The sequence below is a fragment of the Arvicanthis niloticus genome, chromosome 3, assembly GCF_011762505.2.
Source record: "Arvicanthis niloticus isolate mArvNil1 chromosome 3, mArvNil1.pat.X, whole genome shotgun sequence".
Taxonomy (NCBI): domain Eukaryota; kingdom Metazoa; phylum Chordata; class Mammalia; order Rodentia; family Muridae; genus Arvicanthis; species Arvicanthis niloticus.
This window is the reverse complement of record NC_047660.1, coordinates 78,656,137-78,679,777: the sequence shown is the minus strand read 5'-3', so window position 1 is coordinate 78,679,777 and position 23,641 is coordinate 78,656,137.

Below are 23,641 nucleotides of genomic sequence, written 5' to 3'. Positions count from 1 at the left end.
GCAACCCCAGATTCAAGGTTGTCCATGCTCTCAGTCCTTGGTACCTTTCCACCCTTTTCTCATATGTACGGCAAGCAAAGGGTCTGTCATTTGGGAAAACAGATGATTTCTAGCTGTCTGTGGCTCTCATCATCCTGTTAAAAACCTTGCAGTAAAGAAGCCAGCATCACACACTTAAGCCTAACATTTGCCCAAATTATTTGACAAGCAACGCTATTTTATCATGTTAACACCTTATGCCTCATGAAGTGAAGAGAGACACTAGTGACCACCTTTAGGTCTGACCTCAGGGATCTCCTCAGGGTCCCCCATCATCAGCCTCCGGCACCCTCAGCTCCCTCAGAAAGGCATCCCAGACCTCAGTAGCCCATCTAACATGGGTCTTCTTGGGACTCCAGCATCAGACAACCTTCCTTTATATGCCACTTTTGGTGATTTTTGATGTTCTAGTTCCAGGCATCACAGTTAAGGGGCCTGATCTCTCGGATCTTTGTTCTCTGTGCAGCAAAAACCCCAGGTCTCCAAAGAGGTCCTCGGGGGAGCAAAAGGACATGGCTCATTCTAACTCCCAAGAATCCAGCCCACTCTGTAGCTCAATCCCCAGCAGGTGACTCCCACCCCCATTTCATCCATCGGCACTATCTAAGGCAGAGTAGAATACAGGTTTACTTGTTGCTGCCCTGGGCCAAGAGTTGAACTGCAGGGCTCACTCTTGAACTTGCAGGGGAACTGAAACCTGCTAGAGCTAGTCAGGGACTACCTGCATTTCCACTTAACCCTCAGCCAGCACATGGTTCCAAGGGTTAGGATGTGTCCTTTGAAAGTTCAGGTGTCAGAAACTCAAGCCTCGGTCACATGCTCATGGTGTTTGGAGATGGAACATTTAGCAAGTAATGAGGGTTAGCTGAGCTCATGAGGGGGAGGCCTCAGGATGGCTTTCAAGTTTATATGTCAAAATGAAGCCAGCTGAAGCCAGCATGGGAGCTGTCTCACCATGATGCACCCTGCCATGCTGGGGCTATTCACAAGCCCCCCACCAGATTCTAATACTATACTCGGGGCTCCCCAGCCTCCAAAATGCTAGTCAAACAAATTGTTATACTTTATAAATTAACTTGTTTGGTGTTCCTTTATAGAAATAGAAAATAGACCAGGTTAGCCTGTAAACACACTGCACATCTGGCCCAGATGAAGTGCACGATAGGATCCTGACAGTTTATTTTAAATTTTTTTTTAAAATTCACTTTTATTATTATTATTACTATTATTGTGTGTGTGGTGTGTGTGTGTGCGCGTGCGTGTGAATGTGATGTATGTGTGAGTGTGAGCACGCTCTGTGGAGGTCAGAGGACAACTTTTGGGAGTTGGTTCTCTCCTTCCACCATGAAATCCAAGAATCAAATTCAGGTCACGGGGTCTGTGCTTTACCCTGAAAATCTTACCTCTGGCCCACATTCTAAAACGTTGGCTTGCTAATGTATTCCTTAATATATCATCTGTGCTCCAGGTTTCCCGAAGCGTGGCTCTTGGATCTTTTGAGTGGGAGCATCTGTCACTGAGTCAAATGATTTTCAAGACAAAAAGTAATGGCAAACGTTTTTATTTAATTATTAAAATATGTAAAAGCAATAGAAATTATGAAAAAAGGAAACTAATAAATTTAACCATGCAAAGTTTATTATATTGTCATCATTTAAAAAAAATCTGCATAAGCAAGTGAAAACCTTATCACACAGCTTGCAGCCTTGGGCCAGGGCCTGGGGATTGGGATATGTATATACCTGCTGTGGTACAGGTTCACCCAGGACCATGTCGTAACCACACTGCAAGGCTGATCGCTAGTTCTGGACTTCTCTAAACATTTTGTGTTATATGAAGACTGATATTTTATTTTTGAAAGCCTCTCTCTCTTTCTCTCCTCCCCCCCCCCCGTGTATGTGTGTGTGTGTGTGTGTGTGTGTGTGTGTGTGTGTGTGTGTGTGCAGGTGCCTGCAAGAGCTCAGAGGAACCTCAGGCTACTCCCATACATGGCCTGCTCTAGGTTGGACAGCCTGGAACCTTTGGGCATCTGTAGGCATTGCCTTCAAGCAGTGTCATCCGGATGGTGATGGACGGCCATCTCCACAGTGGGAAGAATGAGGACGACCCTCTGTGCAGAAGATGAGTCTGACGTCGTTTTCATGTCTTTAAGGCCATGTGCAGCGAGCAGCTTGCCCTTCTAAGACTTTAAAGAGAACCAGTGGGGAGAGGGCATAGAAAAGATATTTCGGGGTTCAGAGATGCTTAACTACAGGAGACAAGTGTTTAAGACAGAACTTGGATAGTCATCAGTATGGAGAGTTACCATATTTAAATTAAAATGAAAACGATAATTTTAAGTATAATGTGCTTGACATTTAGTCAGATCTTTTGGTATGACTGAGTTCAAAATAGTCTTGGGGGATGAAAAATTATTTGGATTACAAATTTAAGATGGGAGACTGAGCCCATACAGCTCTGAAGAAAACAGACAAAAATGTTTCCACAAAAGTGGAGTTCTGTAATGCAGAGCTTTTTTCTTATCCTTAAGAAACTAGATGAGCCGGGCGGTGGTGGCGCACCCCTTGACCCCAGCACTGGGGAGGCAGAAGCAGGTGGAGCTGTGTGAGTTTGAGGCCAGTCTGATATACGGAGTGAGTTCCAGGATAGCCAAGACTACACAGAGAAACCGTGTGAAACGGTTCTTGAAAAACAAACAAACAAACAAATGAAAAACCAACCAACAACCAAAAGAGATGAGCTGAAGGAGAAAGTGGAACTTTATCTTATAAAGTACAAGAAAAGTAATAAAGAAAATGTAACGAGCCCGGCAGTGGTGGCGCATGCCTTTAATCCCAGCACTTAGGAGGAAGAGGCAGGTGGATTTCTGAGTTTAAGGCCAGCCTGGTCTACAGAGTGAGTTCCAGGACAGCCAGGGCTACACAGAGAAACCCTGTCTCGAAAAACAAACAAACAAAAAAGTAACTATAACATTTGTGTCAATAACATAATAAACAAACAACATTTACATAATAATAAGAATGCAAATATTGCCATTAATTTTGTGTGTGACAAAGTCTTGCTGTGTAGTAAAGGCTGACCTCAAACTTACCACCCTCCTGCTTCAGCTTTCCAAGTACCGTGATTACAAGTGTGCAGCACCATGCTACCAACTGTGTTCAATATTTTGAAGCAACATATAGACAAGTATAGATGGTTAGTTTTCTTAGTGATGATTAAAGAATGAAATGTAAATGTTAACAACCTTATGAATGTAACAGCTAAGTGTATAGCTAATGGGATATTCAAACATAAAAATATAGTTATAACAAATAAAATAATCCATAGAGATAAGAAAAATATAAGACTATGTAGCTTTATGGTTAAGCACTTGTATAGCTACGAGGACTAGAGTTTGGGTCCCAGCACTTATGTCGCAAGTGGAACATCTTGTTCATGCCTGTAATCTCAGCTCCAAGTTGGGAGAAGATCAGAGGATTGCTGGGGTTTGCTGGCCTCCTGCCTAGCAGAAACACAAGCCCAGGGTTTAGGGAGAGACACACAAGCCTGAGATTCAGGAAGGGACTGTTTCAAATTAACAGCCAATGAATGATAAAGGAGGCCAGCTCATGCTACCTTTTGGCTTCTTCACACACATACATGAGCACACATACATTTACACACATATGCACACATACACCTACACACATACACACACAAAAGTAAGTGAATAAATAATAAACAAACGAATCTTTGTTTTGTTGTCTTTGTTTCTTTTTTTTGTTTTGTTTTGTTTTGTTTTGGGGGGTTTTCTTTTGTTTTTTGTTTTTTTTCGAGACAGGGTTTCTCTGTGTAGTCCTGGCTATCCTGGAACTCACTCTGTAGACCAGGCTGGCCTGGAACTCAGAAATTCTCCTGCCTCTGCCTCCCAAGTGCTGGGATTAAAGGCGTGCGCCACCACCACCCGGCGGTTTGTTTTTTGTTTGTTTGTTTGTTTGTTTGAGACAATGTTTCTGTGTGTAGCCCTGGCTATCCTGGAACTTGCTCTGTATTGTTCTGTAGACCAGGCTGGCCTAGAACTCAGAAAACTGTCTTTGCCTCCCAAGTGCTGGGATTAAAGGCATTTGCTATTACTGCCTGGCTAAATAGATAAAACTTAAAAACAAAAACAAAAGGAAACAAAAAAGTCAGAGGAATTAATAGCCTAATTCCCATTAGTTCCCATTAATAGCCTAATTCCCATTAGTGATTGTTGAGACACTGACAAGAGATGATACTTTTTAAAAAAGGAAACAGAAATACAAGCATATTGTTGAGATGTCCAAATACAGCTGATAGAGGAGAAGAGACAGATACATGAGCAGAACATGAGACTGAACAAAGAGGAGAAAAGCAAGGCACTTATATGAATTAAATTCTCATGTTCATTTCCCGAAGTTGGTGAATCAAGGGCTGGATCCAGCTGAGGAGACAGCTCCGTGGGTAAAGTGCTTGTTGCCCAGGCACAAGACCTTGAGTCAGCTCTCCATCGCCATAGAAACCAGTCATGATGATGTGTGTCTGTGCCCTCCCAGCACTGGGTGATCTCAGCTCCTTGGCCAGCCAGTATGTTTGAAGTGGCCAACTCCAGCCGGACAGTGATGGCGCACGCCTTTAATCCCAGCACTTGGGAGGCAGAGGCAGGTGGATTTCTGAGTTTGAGGCCAGCCTGGTCTATAGAGTGAGTTCCAGGACAGCCAGAGCTACACAGAGAAACCCTGTCTCGAAACAACAACAACAACAACAACAACAACAACAACAAAACCAACCAAACAAAAAAGAAATGTCCAACTCCAAGTTCAGTGAGAGATCCTGCCTCGGAATACAAGGTGTAGAAACTACTGAGGAAGAGGTCTGTATGTCAGCTTTTGCCCTCCACATGCTCACAAATAGGACCTGCACCCCAGGTCCTGATGAACTGAATCTGTAAGCATTCTACTTAGATTTATAGAGGCTAACTTCCCAAATAAACAAAAATACAAGGGTCAAAATAAGTCACCCAGCAGAAGTGAACCAAGGAGAGGGAGCTTTGACTCAAGAAATGTATTTGTCATCATGAAAACATAGACCATTTCTTGGTTTCAGATAATACAATGGTGGGAGGGGACTGAAAAGATGGCTCAGCAATTCAGAGTGCTTCCTGCTCTTCCAGAGGATCTGAATTTGGTTCCCAACACCCGTATCAGGTGGCTTGTGATCTCCTGCAGGTCCATCGAGGGGATCTGATGCCCTCTTTCAAGTAAATAAATACAATAAAAAATTTAAAAGAAAATGCAATGTAGAAACTGGGAGATGACTACAAGAACTGGAGTCGGGATCTCCAGCACCCAGTCAGGTGCCAGGCAGCCTGCCTTATTCCCAGTGCTCAGGAAGCAGAGATGGAGAAATCCCCTAAACAAGCTGATTCGGTGGACTAGCTGACTTATCCAGCTCTGATAAGACAAGTGAGACATCCTGGCTCAACATATAAATGTGGAAATTGATTCTGGGAGATCCTACGGTGTCAACCTTTGACCGCCACACACCTTCAGCACATACATATACAACAAAGAAAATACAGTGTACAGCACCGTCTTGTTGTTTAGGTTTACTAGTGATCACTGTCTCTCTTAAACAGACGAAGAAACCGAGGTTGGGAGACTGAGGGCACAACATTTGGAGTAGGAAGGACCAGGTGATGACCCACACAGCCCTACGAGCCCCTCTCCCCCTCCTGAGACTCACTGACACAGGGCATTCTATTGGCAACTGCTATTCTCTCTGCCCAGTGGGTCCCTCACAACTCCTTTCCCTAACCTGGCCACCCATTTTTTTTAAATGATGTAGCCTGAAGTTAACTTCTCCAAGACTATATGTCTCTCTTCATCCTCCCTCCAGTCTTTGTCCCTGCTTCGGATGTATGTTGATTTGTGGTGGCACTGTATTGTCAGTATTCAGTTGTCCATCTGTCTATCCAACTTACCGTCTCACTTGCCAGACGGAACTCCTCAAAGAGAAGTCTGCATGTGGTCACCCAAGCCCCGTCCATCCATCAGGCATTTGGCAGTTTGTGACCAGGGAATGGGTGGAGTGTGCACACTTCCAAGGATGCTAAGCTGCCGGGTTGGTGGTCTGAGGACCAAATCCTGGCCACAGTCCTGACAGCGGTGGAGGAGGCTGCTCCATTAGGTCCAGACTTGTCCCTGTGGGACTCTCCCATCCTGGGTCTATGGACTCTGCCACCCTTGCTTCCCTCCCTCATTCCAAGGCTTATCTGCAAATCTCAACACTCCCCAAATGCATGTTCAAGAGCCAAGTGGAGCCTTCCATCTGGATCGAATTAAATCGCTGGAAGACTTATGTCTTGGAGTCAGCAGGGCTGGAGGAAGACTTTCAGAGAGAAACCTGACCTTCCTCCTCTGAGAACTAACTGAAAAGAAAAATAACGAGCTGGTGAGAGCCGTCTATGGAGGTAGAGATCGTGAGGGATGAATGATAGAACAGGTCTTTGCTAGCCTAGCTGTGGAGTTTCTGAGTCCTGGGGCCTCTTTTCTCACTTGGGCAGTATGGATGAGCAGTAGTGGTTCATGCCTTGTGGTGGGAACACAATGAGGCAAACAGGAGGAGGTCTATGTACGACTGAACAGACAGACCATTATTTTATTACAACACACCCAGCTTCCTACCCTGTACCCCACCCCTGCATCGGCCAGGAGGCAACCATTCTCAAACCTTTTAAAAACAATTCTTTTTGTTGCCTCCATATCTCCATTGAAATAACTTGCTTGCACTAATGCTATCAAAGTTTCCATTTTAAGCCTTCCCAACTGACTTTTTTTTTTTTTAAACCATGGGAGATGAAAGACTGGACTCTCATAGAGATTCTCCATCTTCAACCTCTATCTGTCCCTCTGTCTCTTACACAAACACTTACAAGTACACACACACACACACACACACACACACACACACACACACACACTTCCTGTGCTTGGCCCCCGTTATGACTGTGTCTTAGTGCTCGAGGGAGTCACAGGATTTACATCTATCATGATTATAGTATTCTCTGCTTAGACATAAGTTTCACCACAGTTGCTTTTTCTCCCCTAAGCAGCATTTTTTTTTCTTGTGGAATTAGTAGTTATGATCTTGTTTAGTTGGGTTTTGAATTGCTTGGTGAGGTTTGACGTCCCTCCCACCCTTCCCCATACACACATTGTGTAATCTGCCCTCTCCCAGCAGCATCTGGGAATCCAGCCCTCTCCTCTGTAGTCCCTCCCCTCCCACCAGCTGGCGGCTAGCCTGCTCTCTGCACAGTCAGCCTCAGGGATCCTCTTTCGTTTCTTGTCCTTTTTCTCTCGTGTGTTTGGTCTCCTGTTTTCTAGATCCCAACTCTTTCTGAGTTTACAGCCTCATTTTCGGTGGGACATATCCTCTACTAGTTTTTTGTTGTTGTTGTTGTTGTTTTTTTTTTTTTGTTGTTGTTGTTGTTTTTTTTTTTTTTGGTTTTTTTTTCGATCAATGAGGTAAATAGTCAAAGATCATTTTACCACCCTTGAACTTGATTGATGGCATAGCTGAGCATGGAACATAATTCTATTCAACTAGAATGCTTGGGGGATGATTTCCTTTAAAGCCCTGAGCCCCAGCGCTTCCTTCTAGCTCACTGAGTGCTGGTGTGCTGATGGCTGCTTCTGTTTATAGCCAGGGCCGCCGTCCGAAATCGGCAGGACTTCTTCCTTTTTGTTCCGTGCGCCCCCAGCATTTCGTCTGGTCATCTTCTAGGCATGGATCTATTTTCACCTATTGTGCAGAGCCTTTGCCAGAATCTTGGATCTGGGAACTCTACACTGCTTGGTTCTAGGAGATGCTCTTGAGTTGTTTTTGTTTTTCTATTGCTCTCTAGTTTCTGGAGCTATGATTACTTGGATGTTAGACCCTGAATGGGCATCCCTCTGCCTCAGCTTTCTCACCCTGATTTGCGTATCTTCATTTTTTATTTGTGTTTCTCCCAGATAATTATCAGCCTGCCTTCCTTCCTTCCTTCCTTCCTTCCTTCCTTCCTTCCTTCCTTCCTTCCTTCTTTCCTTCCTGCCAGCCTGTAATTCCAGTACCCAGAAGACTGAAGCAGGAAGAATCTTATGTATTTTAAGCTATTCAAGGTATTTTAGTTAGGGTTTCTGTTGTTGTGAAGAGACACCATGACCTCAGCAACTCTCATAAAGGAAGACATTTAATTGAGCCTGACTTACAGTTCAGAGGTTTAGTCCATTATCATAATATCATAATGGTGGTATGCAGACAGGCATGGAGCTGTAGAAGAAGCTGAGTGTTCTACATCTGGATCTGCAGGCAGCAGGAAGAGAGAGTGACCCTGGGCCTCACTTGAGTTTCTTAGACCTCAAAGCCCATCCCCTACTACAGCACTTCCTCCAACAAAGCCACGCCCACTCCAACAAGGCCACACTTCCTAATAATGCCACTTTCTGTGGACCTATGGGGGCCATTTTTATTCAAATCACTAGTAACATATAGAAACACTCAACACAGCAGGGGCTGATGAGATGGCTCAGGAGGTATTTAGGATCCTTCCATGCTTCCACGTAGTTTGATAGTACAATATATATATATATATATATATAATTTTTTAAAGACTTATTTATTTTATATATGTGAGTACACTGTAGCTGTCTTCAGACACACCAGAGGAAGGCATCAAATCCCATTACAGATGGTTGTGAGCCACCATGTGGTTGCTGGGAATTGAACTCAGGACCTCTGGAAGAGCAGTCAGTGCTGTTAACTGCTGAACTGTCTCTCCAGCCCCAAAAGCTGGATTTCTATTAAGCCAGTATAAGATGAACAAAGACTCACAGCCAAACCACAAATTTTAACAGTATACTATAATGCAAGTAATTCCAAATTTATGAGCTATTTATTCTAGAATTTTCCATTTAAAACATTTGGAGCATGGCTGACCAAAAATAACAAGTGCTGGAGAACAAAACTGAGGATCAAGGGGAACTACTGTTTGTCTTCCTTTCGGTCACGCTGTTCCATCACAGTAATGGAAACCCTAAGCAAGCCATGCTGTGGCGTATGACTCGGACAGGCTTGACTATGCGTTTTTGGGGAAGATTGTAGAAGGACTTTGAAACTTCAGCCTAGAAAAGCCATGGAGGGTTCAAAGCTTGGTAAGCTGTTGAGGAAACTTGGAGGGTGAGGTTGAGAGCCATGCAGAGGATGGAAGCTTGGCTTGTGAAGTTCCAAAAGGAGAGACTGTACCAGGGCTGGGATTACAGACATGGGATGCAACTCCCGGTGATGTCTTGGCTTTATGTGGTGCTCTGGAGCACACTTAGGGCTTCATGCATGATGGGCAAGCACTCTACCAATCGAGCCACAGCCTCAGCTCTTCATAGCCCTCTCATAGTGAAAATATGATGGCTTTATTTTTGTTACCCCAAAACAAGATTCCACTAAAAGGACCTTCAGAGTCTGCTATGGTAGCTCACAGCTTTAATCCCAGCACTCGAAAAGCAGAGGCAGGAGGACTGTGAATTCTAGGCCAACCTGGGCTACATAACAAGATTCTGTTTTAAAGGAGAAGCAAACACACACACACACACACACCACACACACACACACACACACACACACACACACACACACACATACACTACCCTGCACTTTAAAAATCCAGATTTTTAACTCAGAGTCTAATCAAACAATGGATGAGTTTGAAGGAATATTACTCTCAGAAGCTATTTCAGTAGCTTCTGTTTTGTTTTCTGAGACAGAGTCTCTCTATGTAGTCCTGTCTGTCCAGGAGCTTGCTCTGTAAACCAGGATGGCTATAAACTCACTGAGATCCTCCTGCCTCTGCCTCCCAAGGCATGAACCAGCAAATCCATCTAGTAGCTTTTGATTAACCCCTCCAGGAAAGTCCAGACTGAAGATGGTCTTGAGCACTTATTGTTCCTATTTGTTTATTTTATTTTATTGTACGTGAATATTGTGCTTGGTGCCCGTGGAAGCCAGATGAGGGCATCAGATCCTGGAACTGGAGTTACAGATAGGACTGAAGCTCAGGTCCTTGGCAAGAGTGGGATTCTAGTTTGCTTTCTGTTGCTGTGATAAAACACTGACCAAGACCAACTTGGGGGAAGAAAAGATTTGTTTGGCTTACAGGTTTTGGTTCATTATTGAGGGAAACCTGGGAACTCAGGTTGTAAGGCTTGATGGCAAACTGCTAAGCCATCTCACCAGCTCTTTATTTTTACCTGTGTGTTTGTGTGTTTGTGTGTTTGTGTGTTTGGTGGTGGTGATATGTGTGTGTACATATACCACAGTGGTTGATTCTTTTCTTCTACTTTGTGCGTCCCAGGGATTGAACTTCGGTCATCAAGCTTGATGGCAAGCACTTTTACCTACTGTCACACTAGACCTTGTTTTGTTTTATTCTGAGACCAAAACTAATATGTAGCTCTGGCTGGCCTGGAACTTTCCAATACTTGATACAGATTATTTATTTTCATTCTTTGTGCTGTAATGTCCTGTAGGTTTTGACAAATGCATGATGTAATTATTGTGCAATGATAACTCCACAGCCCTAAGGTGTCCCCACCTTTGCCTGTTTTTCCATCCCACTTGCAATCATTGGTCCATTTCTTTCTCTGGAGTTTGCCTTTTCCAGAGTGCCATATGTCAGGGGTCAGGCAGTTCACAGCTTTTTCAAACTTGGCCCTTTTAGGAACATGCATTGAAGAATCACACTCATCATTTCAGGCTTGGTAGGTCTGTTCCGCTCCATAGAGATGTCACAGCTCTCTTGTCCCTTCACACACTGCAGGAACACGCTGGATGGTTCCAGTTGTGCACAAAAATTATGAGCGATTTGTAAACCAGATTTTGTGTGAGTACAAATTGTCAATATTTGGGAAACGAAGCAGACTGTTGGCCAATCAGTCTCTTTGTTTCCATCTTCATGGTTGTCTCTATTAGAGAGAAAGCCTTCTGCTGAGCCCACAATGCAAGTCAGCTTGTTTCCTGGCTTCTTGAAACCCACTTCTCAGCAGCCAGCTTCCTGTAGCTCACTAATTTGGTTATACTCTTCCCTCAGTTTTCAGCCTCCCCATCCCTCCCGCTGCCCCAGTCTCATTATTCTAGTGAGTTTTATATGTCTTCTTGTCCCTTGCTGTTATTTTAAGTGTGATGGAATGTTGGGGTGAAAGTAAGCATCAGCACCCAACTTACTAACCAGTTCTGACTCTCTTTCCAGTCCCTAACACTCAAATTTGAGCTCCCCAAGGATAAGGTAGAATCTTGGACTCTTTTCTGTGGCTATGACAAAATGCCTAATTCAGAATATATTACAAAGAAAAGATACTACAATGAACCCCATTATTCTGAATAATAATAATAATAATAATAATAATAATAATAATAATAATAATAAATAGAAAATGTACTTCTGCTTTGAAGGTTGAAAGTTCAAGACTGAGCAGCCCTATTTGTTTAGCTTATAGTGACAGACACTTTGGCTGGGTTACAACATGGCTGAAAATAGAGAAGGGTCAATTACATGCAGAAGAGGCTAGCTGTATAGGGTGTCTTTATAATAAACCACTACCAAGCAGCCAGCACTAATCCCTCCCCAGGAAAGAGCCCCATGATGTAACCATGCTCCATGTCTTAAAGGTTCCACACTCCCTCAATGTAGTCCAAGCTTCAAGCATGTGAATCTTCTCTCTCTCTCTCTTTCTCCTCTCTCCTCTCTCCTCTCTCTCTCTCTCTCTCTCTCTCTCTCTCTCTCTGTGTGTGTGTGTGTGTTTGTGGTGGGGTCTATCACTGTATCCTAACCCTAGCTGGCAGACAGGATATTAGTGAAGTAGTGTCCTCAGTGTTGACCTCAGACATATAAGAATACCCTGTGCCTACAAGTCCCCACTCCTTGTTCCCACCAGGGTCAAAGTTCAGACCTTTACCCCAGCTTAGTGGTTTGTTGATCCAGACCTATGGAGGAAACATGGCTCAGCATTCTAAGCTGGAGGTCTCAGAGCATGGTGCTGTCTGGATATAGCTCAGCCTGGGGAATAGATGCAAATGGGGAGGTTGCAGGGGGTGTAAATGCAGCAGGAGCACCAGAAATCGATTGTAGCCCAGTAAACACACACACACACACACACACACACACACACACACACACACACACACACAGAGAGAACCCATGGATAGATCAATGACTCTCAACCTCTTGCTAGTCTCTACTTGTAAAAACATGCACATTTCCTAATAGTGTCTTGTGGCCAGTCTTCTGGGGAAGTGACAGAGATTTTGGTGTATGGGGTAGAGTCAAGTAGGAAGTGGTGAGTCACCCAGTGAGCAGGACCACCTCCCTGCCCACCCTTTCTAGTCTCTGCTCTCTTCTTTTGCATCTTTTCCTCTACCATGACACCTCCCCTGGGGGATGCCAGCCACATAATGTCTGCACCTACAGCCCGGTCCTTAGGACTGTCCAGGTGACATCTCTGCCGTAGTTCCCTTCCTGAGAACGTGCTGGCAGAGACAGTGCACTAGAGCAGTCCAGCTATGTAGATCTCATACCCCATGCCAGGCTCCTCTTCAATTTCTGACTGTCAATTTGGGGTTTCTCCAGGCTCCCCACTTGGCATGTTTAGTTCTCTTACACTTCTCTTGCTTCTGAGAACTGTTATGTATTTATCTGAGAGCATTAAAATATCTTCATTAGCAGGGTGGTGGGTCACACCTTTAATCCCAGCACCTGGGAGGTAGGAGCAGAAGGGTCACTGTGAGTGTGAGACCAATTTGATCTAGAGACTGAGTTCCAGGTCAGCCAGGGATACACAGAGAAACCCTGTCTCAAAACAAACAAACAAACAAACAAACAAATAAACAAAATAGTTAAAATATTTTAGCAAAATTTGTGTGATGTCAAGGCAGGTGTATGACTCTGGGCTTGAAAACCAAGGCTGCTTTCCTTTCCTGGGCTGCTGTTCCTCTTCCTCCCCTCTCTCTTCCTCCTCCTCCTCCTCCCCCTCCTCCCCCTCCTCCTCCTCCTCTTCTTCTTCCTCCTTCTCTTCCTCCCCTCTCTTCCTTCTTTTCCTCCTCCTCCTCTTCTTCCTCCTTCTCTTCCTCCCCTCTCTTCCTTCTTTTCCTCCTCTTCCTCTTCTTCCTTTCCTTTCCATTTTCTACTTTCTCCTCTTTCTGTTCTTCCTCCTCCTCTTCCTCATCATCTCCTTCCTCCTCTTCCTATGAATTCAAGGACAGTCTGGTCTACTTCATGAAACCCTGTCTTAAATTCAACAACAATAACAAAGAGACACAAACACTAACAGGGGTTGCCCTCTTCCTTGTCTTCCTCCCTTTTTCTCCCTTCCTGTTAGTCCTTTCTCCTTTGCTCCCCCTCTTCTCTTCCTCCTGCTCCCTTTTCTCTTACTCTTTTTCCTCCTCCACTTATTTTCTCTTTGTTGAGATAAGGTGTTACTTACCTGTGGCCCAGGCTGACTTTGAACTCATGACAACCGTCCTGCCACCGATTCTGGGATTACTGTTATGAAGCCACCATGCCTTGTTCCTGGCATTCAGACTTGAAGAGTCCTGAGATCTCCCTTCAGCTCAAATCCCTTTTGGTGTTTTTCTTTCTTACTTTGTTGTTGCTTTTAAAGACAAGGTTTCATTACATAGACCAGACTGGCCTTGAACTCAGAGATGTATCTACCTCTGACTCCTAAGTGCTGGGACTAAAGATGTGGTGTTAGTTTTAAAACTGAGATTCAGTACATATTCCTGACTGGTTTAGAACTGGCTATGTAGCCCAGGCTGGCCTCAAACTTGCAATAATCCTCCTCCCTCAACCTCTTGAATGCTGAGATTCCCAATTGAAATAGCTTTTACACAAGCCTAAGACTCTCTTCTGTGGGGGTGTGGAGAGAGATGTTTGCCAACTGCTTTTCAGAAACCACTTTTGGGTCTCTCAGTCCATAGGTACTTTTTTTTTTTTTTTTTTGAACTGTGAAGGGTCCATCTCAGGACCCTTTGAGTCTGAATGCCAGAAACAAGGCATAGTGGCTTCATAACAGTAATCCCAGAATTACCACCATGAATTCTTCTCCTACATTACCAAGCCATTTTCTGCAGGGGTCAAGAGGCTCTTACATGTTCCCTCTCTTCCCTGGAAAACACACCATGGGTTTTATTTCTGTGAAAAGGATGGGATGGAGATCTGGCTCCTAGGATGACTCCATGGCTATTTAACCAATTACTGTGGGTTTAGGCAATGTTCCCACTTCCTCAAGCCTATGCCAGTAAATTCCCAGCTTATAACACACATACCTCCTTCTCTGACACACCATCTTCGCATTAATATTTTCTCAGGCTGCAAAGAGTCCATGGGACTGAGTTTAGGAGTGTGGGTTGCAGCCTCGGTTATAGTCAGTTTACCACACAGAGCTGCAGTGAGACATCACACAAAATAGCTTTACTCTGTGCCTCAGTTTCCATCCCTGTGAAGTGGGAAGTGACAGCCCGCTTCACAGAGTTCCAGGAAGACCATGAGAAGGGTTCAGAGCAGTTTGGGTTCCTCTGAGGCTAACCCCATCCTTCCTGCCTCACTTCCTGGAATGGGTTTTCTCTGGGGTCCAGCAGCTCCCTCCCCTAGCTCTGGAGCTGCTCTTGGCTAGTCTACAAGGATCTAGAGGGCTAACGAGTGAGTTTCATCCTCTGAATCACTGGCCAGTCTCCAGGTCAGCTGCAGTTTACTGCTCAAAACCAACCAAACGGCCTTCATCACAGGGAGGAGTCCCATCTCTCCGGAGGCTGTGCTTGTTTGAAGGGCGTGACCTCTAAGCCACCTCTTACACCAGCTCCCACGGGACCTTAAGTGCCTTCGGTGACCACATGTTCTGTGGCATCTGTTGCTGAATCTAAGCTCTAAGCTGCCCCAATCTGGCCTTATCACTCGGGACCCTCCTCCTCTAGGCCCTTTCATCTTTAAATATTTATTTATTTATTTATTTATTTATTTTTAGAATTTCACACACAAGCATACTGTCTTTCTACTCTTCCCTTCCCCCTTCAATTCTTCCCATGTCCCCTCATCCTCCTTCAAACTAATTACCTCTTCTACAATTGTTACTGTCACACACACACACACACACACACAACCTGCTGAATCCAGCTACTGTTGTCTATATGTACACATGTTTAAGATTGATCACTTAGGACTGGGAAGTCTATCAGAGGGACCATTCCTGGAGAAAACTGATTATCCTCCCCTCACATAGCCACTGACTGCCCAGAGCTCTTCATCCAAGTGTGGGGCCTTGTTAAATTCCCCCCATCCATGTTGGCATGTCAGTTGGTGATCTTGCATGAACATCCCTGTCATTTCTAGAAGATACTGTTTTGAAGCAGTCGTCCTGATCCTCTGGCTTTTACAGTCTTTCTGTCCCCTCTTCTAACATGTCCCTGAGCCTTTGGCATTAGGGGTTGTTCTATAGATGTCCAAGTTGGGTTTGGGCACACCATGGTCATGTATTCTCTGCCTTTTGACCAATCGTAGATCTCCCTAGTAGCCTCTATCTGCTTCATGATGAAAGATGAGATCTGTATTAGCTAAGGGTATCAGGGTAAATATTTACAACACAGTTGGAGGCTGTCCTGGGATTTTACTACTGTGAAGAGATATCATGATCACAGCAACTCTTATAAAGGAAACCATTTAATTGCTGCTGGCTTACAGTTTTAGAGGCGTAGAATTATCATCATTGCAGAAAACATGGCAGCATGCAGGCAGACATGGTGCTGGAGAAGGAGCTGAGAGTTCTACATCTTGATCCGAAGGCAGCAGAAGGAACCTATGTGTCCCATTGGGCATAGCCTGAGCATAATAGACCTCAAAGCCTGACTCCACAGTGATACACTTCCTCCAACAAGGCCACACCTTCTTCAACAGTGCCACTCCCTATGGGCCAAGCATTCAAACACATGAGTCTATGTAGATATTTAATCCACCACAGATGCTTTATATGGAAATACCAACAGTAGGTTCTCTTCCTCTGTCCCATGCATGGGTTTCTACAGAAAGAATCCTTTCAGATTCCCTAGTTTGCAGTAAGACCTCCAGAGAAGCAGAAAACAGAGAGGCAGCTGGTGTTTTTAAGCTTTGTCTTGCCTACAGCCTAGACAACCAAGAGACAATCAAGAGAAAAGGAATAGAGCCCTTCTCCACTCCTTTCAGAGGCCCAGCTACATGGGGTAGATGCTAGACCAGGGGGAATGATTTCCGAAGCTTAGCTGGACCAGGGTCTTGCAGCATTGAAATCAAGTCAAGGCCAAGTATCTGGTGATGCTCAGATTGTAGGTGAGCAGAGGAAGCTTTCAGGCAGGGACCAGAGTGTGGCAAGTTGAGGGATGGCAGCAGCCACCCTGGGGAAATTCGAATGGAGCCAGCTGGGAGAAGGGTGTTATGTCTCTAAGCGGCCTACCCCTCAACTTCCTCTCCCTCAAATATCCTGACCCGTGTGCACTGTTGCACCCAGCCTTGTAACAGTTCTTCCCTTTTGCTCAAGTGGCTGTAGCAGGGCCCTAGTGCCATGAAGCCCAAGATGAAAAAGCCCACACTCACTGGGGGGTGGGGGTGGGAGTGCTGGAGAGGCACTTCCTGTTGTGACCCTGGCAGTTTCTCAGCCTTCTTTTTCTTTGATATCGGGATTCACATGCAGGAGAGTGACCTGTTTAAAGGTGTGGTTGTGCCTTATTGTAGTCCCAAGTTGGACAATTATCAGTACTATTAAATTCCAGTTCATTTTCAGCCCCAAATGAAAATCCACACCCATTGAGCACTTGGTCACCATTGTCCCCCAGTCTCCAGTCCCTATAAATTGCTCTCTGGGTCAATGAACTTGCCTATTTCAGACATTCATTAAGTAGAATTCTTTAAACAATGGACCTTTTCTGTATGACTCTTGCACTCACCCTAAGGTTTTCTAGGCTCACCATGCTCTACCTGGATCAGCAATTTGTTTCTCCTCTTTGTTGAATATCAACATCCCCCCCCCCCCTCCACCAGATCATGGAGTTTGTGGTCCCTGCCCCTTGTAACGTGAGTACTGCTACCATGATCATCTGTGGACATCTGAGTACCTGTTTTCGGTTCTTCTGGGTAGATCCTTTTGGCTGGGTCTTGTCATAATTCTGTCTCGGTCTTTAAGGAACCTTCAAACTGTGTGTAATGGCTGCATGGTGTCCAACACCGGTGTTCAGACTTCAGCTTCTCCACATCCTCTCTAATCCTCGTATGTCTAAGGAGGTATTTCACTGTGGTTTTAATTTGCATTACTCTGCTAACTAAGGAGGTTCAGTGCCTTGGGGTGATTCATTCATCTTTAGAGAGATGTCTAAGCAAATTATTTGCTCATTAAAAACAGAATTATGTATAATTTATTATATAATTATAATATATAATTTATTTATAAATTGAACACACACACACACGCACACACACACACACACACACACACACACACACACACACACGGAGACAGGGTGTATATAGCCTAGCCCAGGTTTGCCTCAAACTCCCTAAATTACTATTTAGCATAACCTGGAACTTCGGATCCTCCTGCCTTTGCTTCCTAAGGGCTGGTATTTCAAGTGTACACTACAATATCTAGTTTATGAGATCCTGAGGTTAGACACCCAAGTAAGCATCCTATGGACTAAGCTCTGTGTGTGTGTGTGTCTGCTTATATGCATACACATGTATGTACTCTCACTTATGCATGCGCGCATATAGAGGTCAGAGGTCAATGTCAGGTGTCTTCTTTCTCCATTTTATTTTTTTAATCGTTAAATTCTATGGTTGGTTGATTGATTGTGAGGGTGTGTGTGCACCTGTTGTGTGTGTGTAGAGGTCAAAGGTCAATATGCTGTAGATGGGTGGTTATTTCCTCTCATCATATAGGTCCTCTGGGTCGAACTCAGGTCATCAGGCTTGGCAGCAGGTACCTTGACCTGCTGAGCAGTCTCTCCAACCCTTCACTTGATTTTCTGAGACAAGGTCTCTCAGTGAACCTTTGCAGCTAGACTGGCTGGCTGGAGTTCCGCCTCCCCCCCCCCCCCCCAGGGGTTTCCTGTGTCTTCCACTCAGGCATTGGAGTTTTAGGCACAAATGCCACACCCAGATTTCCTGTGAGTGTAGGGATCCCAGTTGATGTCCGAATGCTCGCTCTGTGGGGCCACCTCCTCCGCTCCTATGCTGTTTTTTATTAAAGAGCTGAAATCGTTGTTCCTCTATTGCAGATGCTCCTCTCGAGGTACGTGAGCTGCGGACTGTTTCCCTTGTCTGGTGGGCTGGGCTCTTGCTGCCTTGTTAATGTGCTTCAGAACACAAAAGATTCTCATTTCCCTAAAGTCCCGATTTTCTACTGGGTGGCCATGTGGGTCTTTGGTATTCATTTTCCCTCTGTTCAGATCCCTTCCATCTGCTGAGTTCCAGATTCCTCCTCGTGTTTGCAAGTCTTGCTTCTAGTGCTGGTGTCTTGAACAATTTTATCTGTCTCAGATAACAAATTCCCACAGGAACCGTGACCAACCCCCCAAAAAACAATCGAACATTATGCAATTAGTTAAAGCTTTTAATGATGACTGCTGATGACGACCAAGAATCACTAAGTTCCCCCCTGGGTCTGCTTCACACTGGAGAATAAATCCATTTTACTTTCACAGACTATGATCCTGAGAAAGGGAACCTCCTGGCATACTAGAGAGGGGCTTCAAAGATGCTGTGATACTTGAAACAAGACTTGAAACAAGTCTATCCTGGCTTCCAATCAAGCTCAGGGCAGTGCTTTTGCTAGGGTAATGGTGTGGGATCCTGCTCCAAGAGAAAAAAAAAAAAAAAAAAAAAAAAAAAAAAAAAAACAAAAATGTGGTGCCCGCATAGGGTCAGGGCCCAATGCTCTGAACCCAGGCTCAGGAGGTGGAGAACGCAGGAGGACACTGCTTAGCTCCTGGTCCCAGATAGGAAATTAGAACTTCTCCCTAGGAAGCTTGTTGCTGGGGGATAGTTCCAGATCAGTGAAGAGCTTTTGCCAGGGCACAGGGCCCCACAACATAGCAATCTCAGATTCCAGGCCTTCCACCCTGAGAGGCTCACTGTGCATCTGGATAGTATTTCATGGCAAACTCAGCCCTTGTCTTTGCCCGGGCCAGCATACCTGCTTGAGTCTGAGGCCACAGGAAGAGTTCAAGCTTGCCATGGTGGATTGCCACTTAACTGAGGTAGTGCGGAGAAAAAAAAAACAAAAACAGTCTTATACAACCGAGGTGACTGCAGCATTGTTGTGTGAACACACAAGGCAAGATGCATGCATCGGCCAGGTGCTCCAGAGAAACAGCTGATAGGGCAGAAAACAAACACAGACAGAGGAGGGGATAGTTAGTGCTCACCATTCTAGAGGCTGAGCATTCACATGGCATGCCAGCAAGCCCAGGATGCCACGATCTGCCTGAGACTCTAAAGCTCTGCTTGACTTAATCCCATCATCTCTGCTTCAGGAACCCAGTCAAAATCGCCTCTGTTTACCACCCAGCCGCCAAGCAGCTCTTCTCAGCAAGTCCTGGCATCTCTTGCCTGGGTGTGTGCAGTGGCCACTGCCCAGTGTTGACCTTTCCCTTGCTGGCTTTTAGTCTCATTCACATGGTGCCACTTCACTCAAGACCCTTAGGGGTCCCTCCAACCCACTCACAATAAGAGCTATTGTCTTTGCAGGGCCCCCGAGAAGCTTTGCAATTCTCTCTCTCTCTCTCTCTCTCTCTCTCTCTCTTTCCCTGCCATCCTTTGCCCCCCGCTGGGCTCCATGTCCACTGGGCTCCTTGGTTGGTTCTCCTTTATGTCCCCTGGACACTTGAAACACAGTTCCACCTTGCAACCTGTGGCTTCCTGATTTGTGTCCATGAACCATCTTCCTCCTGATGTTTCCAAAAACGTACCTCATCCCTTTATTCGGGTCTTCATTTGTTGATTCTCAGAGAAGCTAGTTCCAGTGGCTCCATTAAAGTCATTCTTGAATTCTTGACTTGATTTTTTTTCTTTTAGTTTGAGACAGTGATTCCTTATGTAGCCCAGGTAGGCCTTGAACTTTTTTATTTTTGGAGACAGGGTCTCTCTGTTGTAGCCCTGGCTTCCCGGAACTCACTCTGTAGACCAGGCTGACCTCGAACTCAGAAATCTACCTGCTTCAGCCTCTGTGTCCTGAGTGCTGGGGTTAAGCATGTAGGCCATCACTCTTGGTTTGGTCTTAGATTTGTGATTGTCTCGCCTCAGACTTCCAAGAAGCTAGGATCAAGGCAAGGGTTACCATGTACGAGTGGATTCTCCATCCTGCACAAATAGATTCTTCTTTCTCTTTCTCCTTTTCTTCCTCCTCTTGTTTCTCCTCCTCCCCTCCCTCCTTTTCTTCCTTTGGAGACACGGTTTCAGGTCCCATAGGCTTGCCTCAACCTCACTATGTTTCTGAGGATGACCTTGAACTCCCTATCCTTTCCTCTTCACCAAGTGTTAAGATTACAGGCCTGCCTCATGCCTCACTGGACAACGACAGGAGGACTGGAGCCATTACAAGGTCCCCTTTAATTACTGGAGGTTAGGCCTCTATCCCTGCCTTGGCAAGATTAGAATCGCCATGGTCCTTCCATACTTGGAGAAGGGAGGAGATGTCAGGGGCAGCCCTGCTTATACACTGAAGGCCTAAAATCAGCCATAAGCCTAAAATCAGCAATAGGCCTGACATACATGCATGCTAACACAAAGTCTTGGGTCTCTGTGGAAAAACACTGAAACAGATGGCTATAAGCTATTGTAAACAGGCAGCTTTTGTGGAAATTTACCAGTCTGAGTAGTCATAGATCTTGTAAATAGGCAGCCTTGGCAGATAGTACCAAATTAGATAAGGACAAGTGAATCATAGGCAGAGTCGTAGTGACCTGTCCCCTGAACCTTCACCCAGCTGATACCCTGTTCTGAAAGATATCTGTACTCCCCCTGAACACCTATGCTCCTGTGTCATGCCCTTCCCCACATCCTGCATTTTTGTGTTTATAACCCCTGTGTTAAAAAGTAAAAATTATGATTTGATAATTAAAAAAAAAACAATTAAAAAATATTACAGGCCTGTACCACAATGCCTGCTTTCTGGAGATTGAGTCTAGGGCCTTATGAATGCCAGCCCAGTATTCCACCAGCTCAGCTTAACCCCACACCTGGACTCTTCTATCCCATTTTCTTGCTTTGCTACCTTCCTTTTCTTTTAGTTTTTCTTAATCCAATCTCTCTTCTTTATCCTTTGACACTTCCATACATGTAAACAATAAATGTCAATCATGTCCATCCCAGCTCCCCCTCCCAGGTACCCTGAACATGTCACCCTCCCTGCTTAATGGCTCTTCTTTTTGGTTTTAAATGGCACACCAAGTTCATTTCTCCTTTTTGCTTTCTTTTTTAATAACACACAGAGGTCAGTCAGGGCTGCCTGTTGGAACGTTGACTAATCTTGTTGGCTTGATCTCAGCGGGTAGCCATAGCAGCAGTAAGTTCGTGTGTGCAAGGGCCAGATCATGTCCGGAAGACAGCAATTTACAGCCCTCCCCATCCTCCACCTCTTACATTCTCTCCCCCCTCTTCCCTGTTGCTTCCTGGGCCTTAGGGAGTGGATTGACAGAAAGGTCGAATTGAGAGTACTCAATAGTCATTGCTCTTAGCACTTTGGCCACTTATGGATCTCTGCATTTGCAGCTGATCACAGAAGAGAGAAGCTTTTTTTTTTTTTTTTTTCCCATTTGTTTGAAGTTGACTGTAACTTTAATTTTTTTTTCAAATCCTACTTTTAATGATGGTTCTTAAACTCTTTAACCTCCCTTTTAGCCCACCACCCACCAGAGGGAGTAGAAAAGAAAGGATACAGGGGAAGTGAACCTGTTTAGAAATGGTTTTTTGGAGCAAATCCCATCAGTGCTGTCAGGAAATCAAGAGTTCAGTTCACAGGAGTCGGCACCGGCAGCTCAATCCACTTGCCAACACTTTGTGGACATACCAGCAGTCCAGTTCAGTGGAGTTGGGTTAGCAGCAGCAGCAGCACTCACAGCCTAGCAGGAACAGTTAGGCCACAGCCTTCTTGGCACAAGTCAGCAGGAGGGACCAGGGTCAACAGCAACACCAGGAAAAATTCCCTGCTGTGCCTCTCCTAGTGAAGAGATGAGTGAAGACTCCAGACCCACAAGCATTGCACAGCTAGCTCTATAAGCAAGCCAAGCCCAGTCCCTGTCACTGTCTGCTGAGTTCTTTTTAGACACCCATCAAACATCACATGTCCTCCATGGGTCTTGCCTCAGCATGTGAGTCTGTCTCAGCTGACATCACTCTGCTAATCAGTCTGAGTCCTTGGAAGCAGCAAGAAACTGCAGCACACCACCAGAAGTTTTTGGTGCCTTCTAATACATGCGTGTCATTAGCAAAGAATCCTTTATCACGTGTCCTTTCACGTGCATGCTTTAGCAGAACGTCCTATCACCTGTATCCACTTCAGGAACATACTCCTTCATGTGTTTGCTCCTGAAAAACAACATCCAACACAACTGACTCTCCAAAGAACCCTTAAGTTTCCACTTCAGTTGAGGCCAGCACTATCTATCTATCTATCTATCTATCTATCTATCTATCTATCTATCTATCTATCTATCAATCATCCATCTATCCATATCTATGTGTCTATCATTTATTTTTCTATCCATTCATATTTATCTTCATACCTATCTCTATATATCCATATTTATTTATCACCTATCAATCAATTTATCTATCCATTCATATCTATGTATTTATCTACCTATCAATCCACATCTATTTATCTGTCCACCTCTCTCTCTCTCTCTCTCTCTCTCTCTCTCTCTCTCTCTCTCTCTATCATCCATCTATCCATCCATCCATAAATGTTTAACAACACATGCACATAGCAAGATAACAGTTGTAGGTATTACCTGGAGCCTATGATTGTCCTAGCCATAGGCATGTGACCATGTTTATGGTACCAGGTCTGAGTTCCATCCTGTGGCTCAAGTCTCAAATCCAAGTAAAACCAATTGCCACTATTGCATCAGAGCTCTCCTGACAGGTTCATAATGGAAGGTGCAGGGTAATATTATTGATGGCTTTCCCCCCCCCCCACACACACAGTGATATGCATAGCACATTTCAGGACTATGGAATTTAGCTAGCTGGAAGGAAGTTCTCAGTTCCAGCTTGATATCTGCTTTGCAACCAGAATGTGTTGTGTGTTCAGCAATGGGGCCTTACCAGTGTCCACACATTCTACTGTGCTGTTTATCACACTTCTTTACTTATGGTCTCAGTCCCTCTTGTAAAGCACAAGCTTACTGAAGTTACAAACTTTCCTATTTTTCATTGGTGGTCTTATTTCCAGCACATGGTGTAAGGGTCCATGATTCGCCGGAGAATGATACCCCAGACTCAAATAGTGTGTAAATGCAAAGAGTGTTTTATTCTGCAGAAGTCCAGCATGCTGGG